Source organism: Electrophorus electricus, chromosome 2 (genome assembly GCF_041902795.1).
Source record: "Electrophorus electricus isolate QZ-2024a chromosome 2, ASM4190279v1, whole genome shotgun sequence".
In the NCBI taxonomy this organism is placed as follows: Eukaryota; Metazoa; Chordata; class Actinopteri; order Gymnotiformes; family Gymnotidae; genus Electrophorus; species Electrophorus electricus.
The window spans coordinates 14,445,227-14,455,666 of record NC_137498.1 but is presented as its reverse complement, the minus strand read 5'-3'; the positions used below and the strand labels follow the sequence as shown (position 1 = coordinate 14,455,666).

General features: G+C 41.4%; 1 long non-coding RNA gene across 1 annotated transcript; it reads left to right on the top strand.

Annotated features, from left to right (window-relative positions):
• Positions 1-4,166: 4,166 nt before the first annotated feature.
• On the top strand, positions 4,167-7,104 carry LOC145660273 (uncharacterized). The gene is made up of 4 exons (XR_014126522.1): positions 4,167-4,289; positions 4,364-4,436; positions 5,933-6,116; positions 6,977-7,104. It is a non-coding gene; the product is annotated as an uncharacterized LOC145660273 (long non-coding RNA).
• The last annotated feature ends 3,336 nt before the right edge of the window (positions 7,105-10,440 follow it).

Genomic DNA, 10,440 nt, shown 5'->3' with positions numbered 1-10,440 from the left:
AATGCTATTTTCATCTAAAATATGAATCTGAACCCACTGATGCAACACTAATAGATCACAGACCTGAAACACTCAGAAATAAAATATGACGTTCTGTTTGTGCTTTATTTTAATCTCCCCATATTTAGTCCAAGGTGCCTGGGTCATGTGGTCAGAAACTGACCAGTGATAAAATAGTGGATCTCTAACACAAAATATTCATGGCAACAGATAGGCTGTACTTTCTAACTGTACTAGGTGTTTCTATTAAAGTATAAACACCCTGGAATTGTGGCTGACATGAGGCATATAAAGACATTTAGATTTCAGCTCTGGTTGTTTGAGCACCAAGTTTCAAGAATCATTGAGAAAATACACTGCCTGACCAAAAAAAGGTCACACACTCTAATATTTCATTGGGCCGCCTTTAGCTTTGATTACGGCATGCGTTCGCTGTGACATCATTTCCACAAGCAAGTCACAACATTTATTTGTGTCCAGAGTTGCATCAATTTTTTCCCAAGATCTTATATTGATGATGGGAGATTTGGACCACTGTACAGAGTCTTCTCCAGCACATCCCAAAAATTCTCAATGGGGTTCAGGTCTGGACTCTGTGGTGGCCAATCCATGTGTGAAACTGATGTCTCATGCTGTTGAACCACTCTTTCACAATTTGAGCCTGATGAATCCTGGCATTGTCATCTTAGAATATGCCCATGCCATCAGGGAAGAAAAAAAATCCATTGATGGAATAACCTGGTCATTCAGTATATTCAGATAGTCAGCTGACCTCATTCTTTGGGCACATAACGTTGTTGAACCTAGACCTGACCAACTGCAGCAACCCCAGATCATAGCACTGCCCCCATAGGCTTATACGGTAGGCACTAGGCATGATGAATGCATCATTTCAGCCGCCTCTCTTCTTATCCTGATGCACCCATCACTCTGGAACAGGGTAAATCTGGACTCATCAGACCAAATGACCTTCTTCCATTGCTCCAGAGTCCAATATTTATGCTCCCTAGCAAATTGAAGCCATTTTGCTGGTTAGCATCACTGACAAGTGGTTTTCTTAAGGCTACACAGCTGTTTAGTCCCAATCCCTTGAGTTCACTTCGCATTGTGCATGTGTAAATGCTCCTACTTTCACTATTAAACATATCTCTGAGTTCTACTGTTGTTTTTCTTTGATTTGATTTCACCACACGTTTAAGTGATCGCCGAGCACGATCATTCAAGATTTCTTTCCGACCACATTCCTTCTTCGAAGATGATGTTTCCCCGCTGTCCTTCCACTTTTTAATAAGGCATTGGCCAGTTCTTAACCTGATTCTAGTAGTTTCAGCATCTCCTTAGATGTTTTCTCTGCTTGATGTATGCCAATAATTTGACACTTCTGAAACAGATTAACATCTTTTCCACGACCACAGGATGTGTCTTTCGACATGGTTGTTTAACAACTGAGAAGGTACTCACTGCATCAATTAGGGCTAAATAACTTGTTTCCAGCTGAAACATAATCACCTATGCAGTAATTATCCAATGGGAGGCTCTTACCTATTTGCTTAGTTAAATCCAGGTGGTGACCTTTTTTTTTTGGACATGTAGTGTATGATTCACAGTACTAAGTCCCACCTCTTTGATATCTGCAATTATTTGATTCTCTCACAGAAAATGATTGATTTGTATTTAAAAGAAAAGGCAATTTGCTTGCTTCAGAAAGGAAACACTGCACCTACAGAGCCCTGTAGCCTCAGACTAAGCTGTTGTATTACCACCACTGACACACAGCAAACTGACACACAGGAAACTGAACATTTCTGCTTGTACAAATTGTAAATCCATCAGTTCTGTAGTATAAAATCTAAAGCTAAATGTACAAAATACATAACAGCCCTGAACCCTCATTACTTATAACTGATCACACTTTACAATTCTTGCACAGCCTCCATATAAACCTAGAAAGCCTAAGAGAGAGTAATGGAATTTACAAACTGTCAAAAAAATGATTTATTGCTTGATTTGTTTTGACCCTCCATATATATATATATATATATATATATATATATATATATATATATATATATATATATATATATATAATTATTATTATTATTATATGATTTATGATGTGACAATATTATATGAAAATAAAATAAAACACAATGAGGGATCCTCAAAATAGTTTTATTGACTTAAAAAAAATGTAATTGTGAAATATTCAAGTGATTAAAGTAAATAAAACTTCCGAGTCTTAAACGAATACGTACCACCCAGTCTTTAATGTCCGCTCCGCTCTGCTGCCAGTCATGTAGTCATACTCAAACTTGCGTATGGGTCTCGGGTGGGTGGGTGTGTGTGTGTGTGTGTGTGTTTGCGTGTGTGTGTGTGTGTGTGTGTGTGAGTGTGTGTGTGTGTCTCTCTCTCTCTCTCTCTCACTCACCCACTCATTCACCCCTCCCACTCCCTCCCATTGGTTGATTCTCTAGAGGTTACACCTCCTCACCACCCCCACCCCCCCCCGCGCGCCCCCCAACATGCAGGAAAAACTTTCTGACAAAATATGATATAAGGTGAAAAAAACCTCCTCCCAGGGTCAGAAATACACTCCTCATTTGACTCCTCAATTTTGCCGCCTTTTCTTTCTACCCAACCACCCGGTCTGACCAATCCCGTGCAGCGTGCAACTCCTCCCACAAAACCAGACCCTCGTACCCGCTCATTTAAATTTAGTTGTACCCCAGATGTTTGAGTAGGAATCATTGAAATAATTATTTAATAGTGAAATAATGTGATTAAAGAAAATAACATTTTTTAGTCTCATACTACACCAGTTTGTCTCCACTTTCTCTATCTGTTCAGTGTCCTCTCTGACACACACTTTGCAGTCAGAGGTCATTGACACACTCACTCTCTCTCTCTCTCTCTCTCTCTCTCTCTCTCTCTCTCTCACACACACACACACACATCTCCCACGACACCTCTTCACATCTTATTTGCCAGATGTACTCAAACAAGGCAATAAGCAAACTTTTCAGAAAACATCACAAAGTTTTAATTAATTTATTTTTTGTCTGATCTCTAACCATTGTGGTTACTCTATACGTTTTATCACACAAGGTTTTTGTCCGTTATCACACGTTGTACTCCTACCACTTTCAGTGCATTCCACAACTGAGAGCGGTGTTGGGGGAGGGACGTAATTTACAACTTCTATCCGAAAACCATTTCTATCCCCACCGACTTTTTCTTAAAGCCGTGTTTTCGGTATTTCAATCCTTTAGTTCACAACAGGTAAGCAATTCAGTAATGCTTAACTAATTCATGCTATACCTTATATTAGTATAAGTTACTAAAAAGGCTGACGTGTATTTAGCTATTTATTTAGCTAATGGATGAAATACTTTATCGTGCGTTGTATGATTTAACTCAGTGGGGCTTAGCGTCGTAATTAATTTCAGATCTAGACAAAACATACATTTTAACAATCAATGCGTATTATCTACAAGCTATCGTAAGTATTCTTTTGCGAGCTATCTAGGAAAGGATATTGTCAATGTTTTTATTCTGATGATTAATGGTCAATATGTAATATGACCGCTATGCCATAGAGTACGTGAAACATTTTGATCGACTAAAACTCTTTTGATCGACGGCTATTCTTATTCTCAGGGCTAGCTAAATAGAAAAACTTTAGCTTCGAAGTGGGTGAATCTATTTACTTAAATTAACCAGTACATGACCTGACATAAATGCGGTTTTGGTATAAAGGATATCATTATGGTGATCTTTTCTACTCATGGTCTATAAGTCTGTTCTATGTATTTCCATAGTTTCCGACGTTCACGACTTCCTTGACTCTGTGGAGAGAATTGCCGACCAAGGTAATTTCTTATTTGTGAACTTTTATAAATTTTAATTGTATGTATTTGTTTTGTTTACATTTTTGTTACTTTTATTTGCAGATATAAGGAAACAAGCTGATGAAACAGTTCATATATTGAATGAGTTGTTACAAGGTAATCTTTTCTAGAGTGCGTCTACCATATGTTAAAAGATCGCTTTATGTCTAAAAGTTTATGCAGTGCGTTAATTTGTCGCACAGGCAGAGGGGGTGAATCCCTCTACTGTCATCCACTATTCATCGAGCCTTCTGGCGGAGCTCACAAATATTTCACCTCTTACAACCGGCAACGTTTACAGAAACGTATACAGAGGTCACTGTGGCTTATAACATACATCTAAATAATTCTAGGCCTATTCACGCTGTTCAACCACACTAACCTGTAGGCCACCATCTCCACGTAAGTATATTTTTAAAAGCATGTTTATTAATCGCATTTATACTAGAATAATTGGATCAACTTTCTTTTCTAAGATGACTCGGACGACGAGGATGATTGACAGCTGTCAAATCAACCAATCAAATCAAGCAATAAATCATTTTGACGGTTAGTAAATACCATTACTCTCTCTGTTCACAAATAGCTGCCATTTTATGCAAATTTCGTGGGTATGTTGGATAGCCTAAAATGGGTTTTACGAGCAGATGTACTTAAAATTTAAATGGTTTACAATTCTAATTTTTCAGAAATATCTGATTCAAAGTTGCAGAAAAAAATGCTGCTTTCCAGCATTTGCTCATTTTTTGGGCTTGAAAATCATAGTTTTAAATCTGGCTAAGCAGTATGACTTCTCAAGCATTAGGATGCAAAATTCAGACAACCCCACCAAAGTTCTCTTGTTTCTTACCCTTCGAGAAACAGACTGTTGCTAACTGGGCATAATATGAAGAGTTTTACTTTATCTCTGTAGTTCTCTCATTGGCATTTAGAGCATAACCTATTGCACAAATTCTGTATGCTTGACATTGCCTTGCAAGGATTTTTTTTTTGCCATAGACTTGATGAAAGTAACTTTTAAAATTGAGCTAATTAGCATAAACCTTTTTAGGAAACAAAATAAGGACACACTCACTAAAGTTTATACTTCCTGTACTAATGTTTGAAAGTCTTGAATTAGCATAGACATTATGCTACGAGTTTTAATTAATCAGTTTGGCGATTAGTTAAGGAGCCTGACTTTGCTCTGTGAAGAACAGCCCTCCATTCAACTGTAAGGACAGCAGTTACACATTTACCAAGAAAAGTGTTTCAGCCTGGTATTGAACCAGGTACTTTCTGCCTGTAAAACAAACATGATAACCTCTACACTACAGAAACCATACAGCAAGGGGACTTCTGGATCCATCCAGCATTTCCTCCTTTTTGGTGCCTGAAAGGCATAGTTTAAAAACTGGCTTGAATTGTCTTCTCCCCATTAGGATGCAAAATTCAATCCCACAAACCAACGTTTTCTTGTTTCATTGCCTTTGAGGGACAGAATGTTACTCTCTAGGAATAATATGATGAGCTTTACGTGATCACTGTAGGCTGTTGCCTGCAGTGTTTACTCTGCTCAGTAAAGCCATACATTTCTAGCGGCATGCGACTCCCATCTTGCCTGCTTCTCAAAACTAACATTATGGTTTAATATATATTTGAAGTACAGTTGTTTTCTATTGATTTTGATTAATCAGCATTTCAAGAAACGTCAGTTGTACTGCGTTTATTTCACCATCGTCTCAACAACATATCAGCAAGAATGTGTTCTGATTGTCATTAAGAACATAATATGATTCGATTTATAGATCAAAACAACAATTAATCAAATTATATTTATCAAATGGAGCAAAATGAAGCTTGTGAAGAAAATACTAATATTTTCTTAATACACTTTCAAGAAGTAGTGGGGACAATAAAAGTTCAGAAATGGATGGGGACAGGGTAAATTGCATCTGGCAGTTGTCTCGGGTATTTCCAATGCTGTGCCTCATGAGCTGAAAACTAACTTTGTGGTGTACCATGTTACGCAGGTTTTAAACTAACATGGATTTTGGCTGAAACAGAATCCATCCTTATAACCAACGACATAGACATCGGCACCATTCCCCCACATCACAGTGTCACCCCTTTCCACATGGACACCACAAGGCGGCAGATGAGGAGATGATGGGAGAGTGGCTGAGGAAGATGAGGGAGGAGCAGCAGACACTGAAGGAGGAGAGAGACATGGCAGGTTCTCCTGCAGATGTGAGTGAATGTATCTATTTTCATCCAGCATTCATTTTATGCATCATCTATAGGTTTTCTGTTTATCTGTCTGGAGTTGGTATTCTCAAAGCATTCCATTCTTAATATCATGGTAACCAGAATGAAGTCATTTTAATGACTTAACATGTCAGAATAATCTTGGCTCTGCAATGGGAAGCACTAATTTTTGTGTTAGATATGCAGGTAGCAGTCTATAGCAGACTATAAACTTAAGAGAACTCGAATGAATAGTGAATCTGAGAAGATATGGTAGTAGGAATAACACACTTTAATAGCAAAAGCAAATCCATTCACAGCCACTTATAAAAACATCTGTTTTCCTCAACACACAATCAGCTTTTTCATTCATGAAGCAAAGTGATGGGAATCAGGAACCAGTTCCAAATTGCCCGATCCATCAGAATTATACGACTCCGAGATGAAGACTTCTTTTTAGCATTGCTTGTGCATTTTTCTGAATTAGGCATTGTGCAAAACTAACATTGAGTGTCATGATTTCAATCTCTTACAAACATGCAAGAAGGTGTCATGGAGGAGAGGCGTGGCTTCTTTTCATGAAAAAAAGATAACAGAGGTGCATGGATTGTCTGGAATATGACCATTTCAAGTAAGAGTGGAATCACAAGACGTATGTCGAAACATCTTTCGATGCAACTTGGTCCAACATTCCAGAAATACCATGTGCTGCTGCTTCCCAGTCGAGCAGGATGTCCCATCCCCCAGATAAATATGCTGCATTAGAATAAAGTTAACACTATGCTGCCAGGCTTAGCAAGTTATTTCTTTGATTAAATGAAAATGAACACTGTACAAACCTCCTCTACTTTCATGCATATTAGATGAGGATGGACACACTGTTGCTCCAGCCAGCTGGAAGACTCAACATCAGCCCCCAGCTGAAAGCTCCATCTCATGCTTGCTGCACAGTGATGGAGAGTGAGCATAGCAGGGGTGAATGCATCACTGTGCCAGATAGGCAGGCAGGGAGGCAGACAGGCAAGTAAACTGGGCAGGCAGGTGGGCAGGTGGCAGGGTAAGCAGAGAGGCTGGGGAGGCAGGGAGGCAGGGAGGGAGGGTGGACAGGCAGGCAGGCAGGGAGGGTGGTGGGCTGGGGAGGCAGGGGGGGAGGGAGGGAGGGGGTCTGGGAAGACAAGCAGGCTGGCAGACAAACAGGGAGAGATGGAAGGAGGGAGGGGGCTGAGGAGTGAGGGAGACAGGCAAACAGGGAGGGAGGCAGACTGGCACATAAGCTGGGCAGGCAGGCAAGTGGGTGGGCAGGAGGGTAAGCAGAGAGGCTGGGGAGGCAGGCAGGCAGGGAGGGAGAGAGAGGCACTGGGGAGGCAGGTGGGGAAGGCAGGAAGGGAGGGAGGCTTTGGAGGTAAGCAGGTAGGCAGGCAGGCAAGCTGGGTGGGCAGAGAGGCTGGAGTGAGGCTGGGGAGTCAGGCAAGCAGGCTTGGATGGAGGGAGGCAGGGAGGGTGGGGAGGCAAGCAGGCAGGGAGAGAGCAAGAACACTGGGTACACTGGGGAGGAAAGGAGGGAGGCAGGAAGGGAGGGAGACTGGGGTTACATGTGGCCAGATGAACAGAATGTATTCCAAACCTCCCCCAGGAGTCTGGGTCTCTATTCAGATCTACCGGCCATGGGTAGCCCCAGCCTCCCCTCGGTGTCTGGGTCTCGATTCTAATCATGTGACCACATGTATTCCCAGCCTCCCCTGGAGTATGGGTCACATGCTGCTTGTCTGGCCTCATGTATCCCCAGCCTCCCTCCCTCCCACCCTGGCTGCCTACCTGCCTCACTGCCTCCTGAGCCTCCCTCACTCCCTCCCTCCCTGTCAGCCTCCCTGCCTCCTTCTCTCCCCAGGCTCCCTCCCTCCGTGCCTGCCTGCCTCCCCAGCCTTTTTCTCTCTGGCCTGCCTGCCTACGCTCCTCCCAGTGCCGCGCCTGCAAACCTCCCACGCCTTCCATCGCTGAGTGCAGCCGCACCTCCAGACCTCCTGAGCCTGCCATCGCTGAACGCAACCATGACTCGGCACCCACATCGGACATGCAGGTGGACGCTCAGGACACGTCAGACGTGCTCGTGAACGCTCAGCTCATGCTCCACTGGTGCCCACGCCCTACGACACTTCTGTAACTGCGTCTACATAATGTATCTATACCTGTTTGTGTGAACTTGGTAAAAACCTGTTACCCTGCCTTGTGGCATCGGTGTTCCTTTACCTGTTCCAGTAGCTGCACTCATGCCTGTTGTTTATTTTGTTGCTGTGCCTGTCTCAGTTTTGTTTAACATAATTACGTCTGCCTTTGCTTCTGTGCCTGTCCCTGTTCCCGCAGCTATCCCAGTATTTCTCCTCTCCTGTCTCTGTGCTCGCCTCCTGTTCTAGCCATGTTGCCAGTCCCACTCCTTTTCCCTCAGTCTGTCCCAATTCCTGTGCCTGTCCATGGTTTACAGTCTCGTCTAGCATAAGTAACCTGGTTCTGTGCTTCATCGTTGTTCTCCTGTTAGCCGTTCCTTAGTGTTAAGTTTCCTTAGTTGCCTTGTTATCAGCCTCGCCCTGTTAGCCTGCTTAGTCTTCTGATTCTTTCCCTCATTCTATTCTGTGTTGTTTTTCTTGTTCATTTTTTTATATTAAACTTGTTATTTATTTGTTAATCCTGTCTGTTCGTTTACTCATTCTCATTAGGGTTTGCCTAGTCATTGTTACAGTTCACTCTCACATCCGAGGCATTGTTACTTTGTATGTGTTCACCCTCAGCCTCCCAACCATTACACTCATGTGGTTATTTATTTCCCAAAATCCAGATGTATTATTAAGTACATTTTAAATAGAAAAATAAAGATGCAGACTTGAGAATTAATTGAAGAGAATAGCAGGCCCTGTGTTTTTGCTGTTCAATATAACATACAAACAAGGCATATGGTAAATATGCTGTGTTAGAGTAATGTGAACGCCACACAGGCAGGTTTAGCAGGTTATTTCTTTGACTAAATTAAAATGAACGCTGTGCAAACATTCTCTGCTTTCATCCATTTTAGATGAGGATGGACAGGCGGTTGTTCCAGCCAGCTGCAAGACTCACCGTCCCCCCCCAGCTGAAAGCTCCATCTCATGCTTGCTGTGAGTGTGGCAACGGTGAACACGTCACTGTGCCCATCACTGCATCACGGAAGAGACACTGAGACACTGTGATGAAGAGGAGGAAGAGGACTACACTCAGATCATTATTATGATCATGTGGCATGGTTTAAAACATGAAGCTTCAATAAAGCTATTAAACTAAACCATTTGGTGGTACTAATATAATAATAATAATAGTAAACTTTAGTTGTATACAACTTTTTAAAATTGTAGTACAAGATAAGAGTACACACAATCAAGATTAAAAAAAAACAATGATAAAAACCTGGATAATAAAATCATAGAACATAAAATCTGTTCAATATAAACTGTATAATATAAACAGTGAAATAAATTTGGTAAGAGAGATAAAACTAGACAGATTTACAATATAATTTTTTTTTTACGTTCCATGTAATTTTCATACACCCAAACTGTGATGGAGTTTGCAGATCGGTGCCCTTCAAAACTATTTAGAATGAAAGAGCTCAATAGCATTTATGGCAGACCCCAACCATCAGGCCCCACCCACCAGGCCCCACCCCACAATCTTTACATTCACTGTATATAAAAGATAAATATGTTTCTATGATTCTATGTTATATATGTTATATATGTAAAGTATAATAATGCTATAAGGATGGATTAAATGAAGGGTCAGTATCACTGCCCAGACAGAACACATATTGCATCTGAGAAAGAAAGGTCAGACTACATCAGGAATCCACCAGAGCCAAACTGTAATGTGGACATTGTGTGGTCCAGCTGTGGCCATGCAGATGATGGTCATGACTAAGGTAACTACTGTCATCCACTGCTTCAGGCTCACCTAACTTCGTGGTAAGCTACCATCAGACAGTATGCTCACAAATGTAAATGCAGCAATAAGCACAATACCAACAACCTGTATAACTGAAACCAACAAACTGGTATATACCACTGTAGTAGTTAAGCTCAAGATCCTAGCATACAGAATGCAAGCAACAGGCCATTTCCACTATGCCCCCTGGAAACAGAGGCTTGAAACCAATATAAAGCCAACTTGAAGTCAGCTAATTGACAGATCTTCAGAAGGAGATAAAGACCAAATATGTGGCCTGGTTACAGAAGAAATACAATGGGTGGCCCATAACTTAGGATCTAGAGTCTGGTAAACAGAGGTCAAAAGAGTGGTCAAGAGG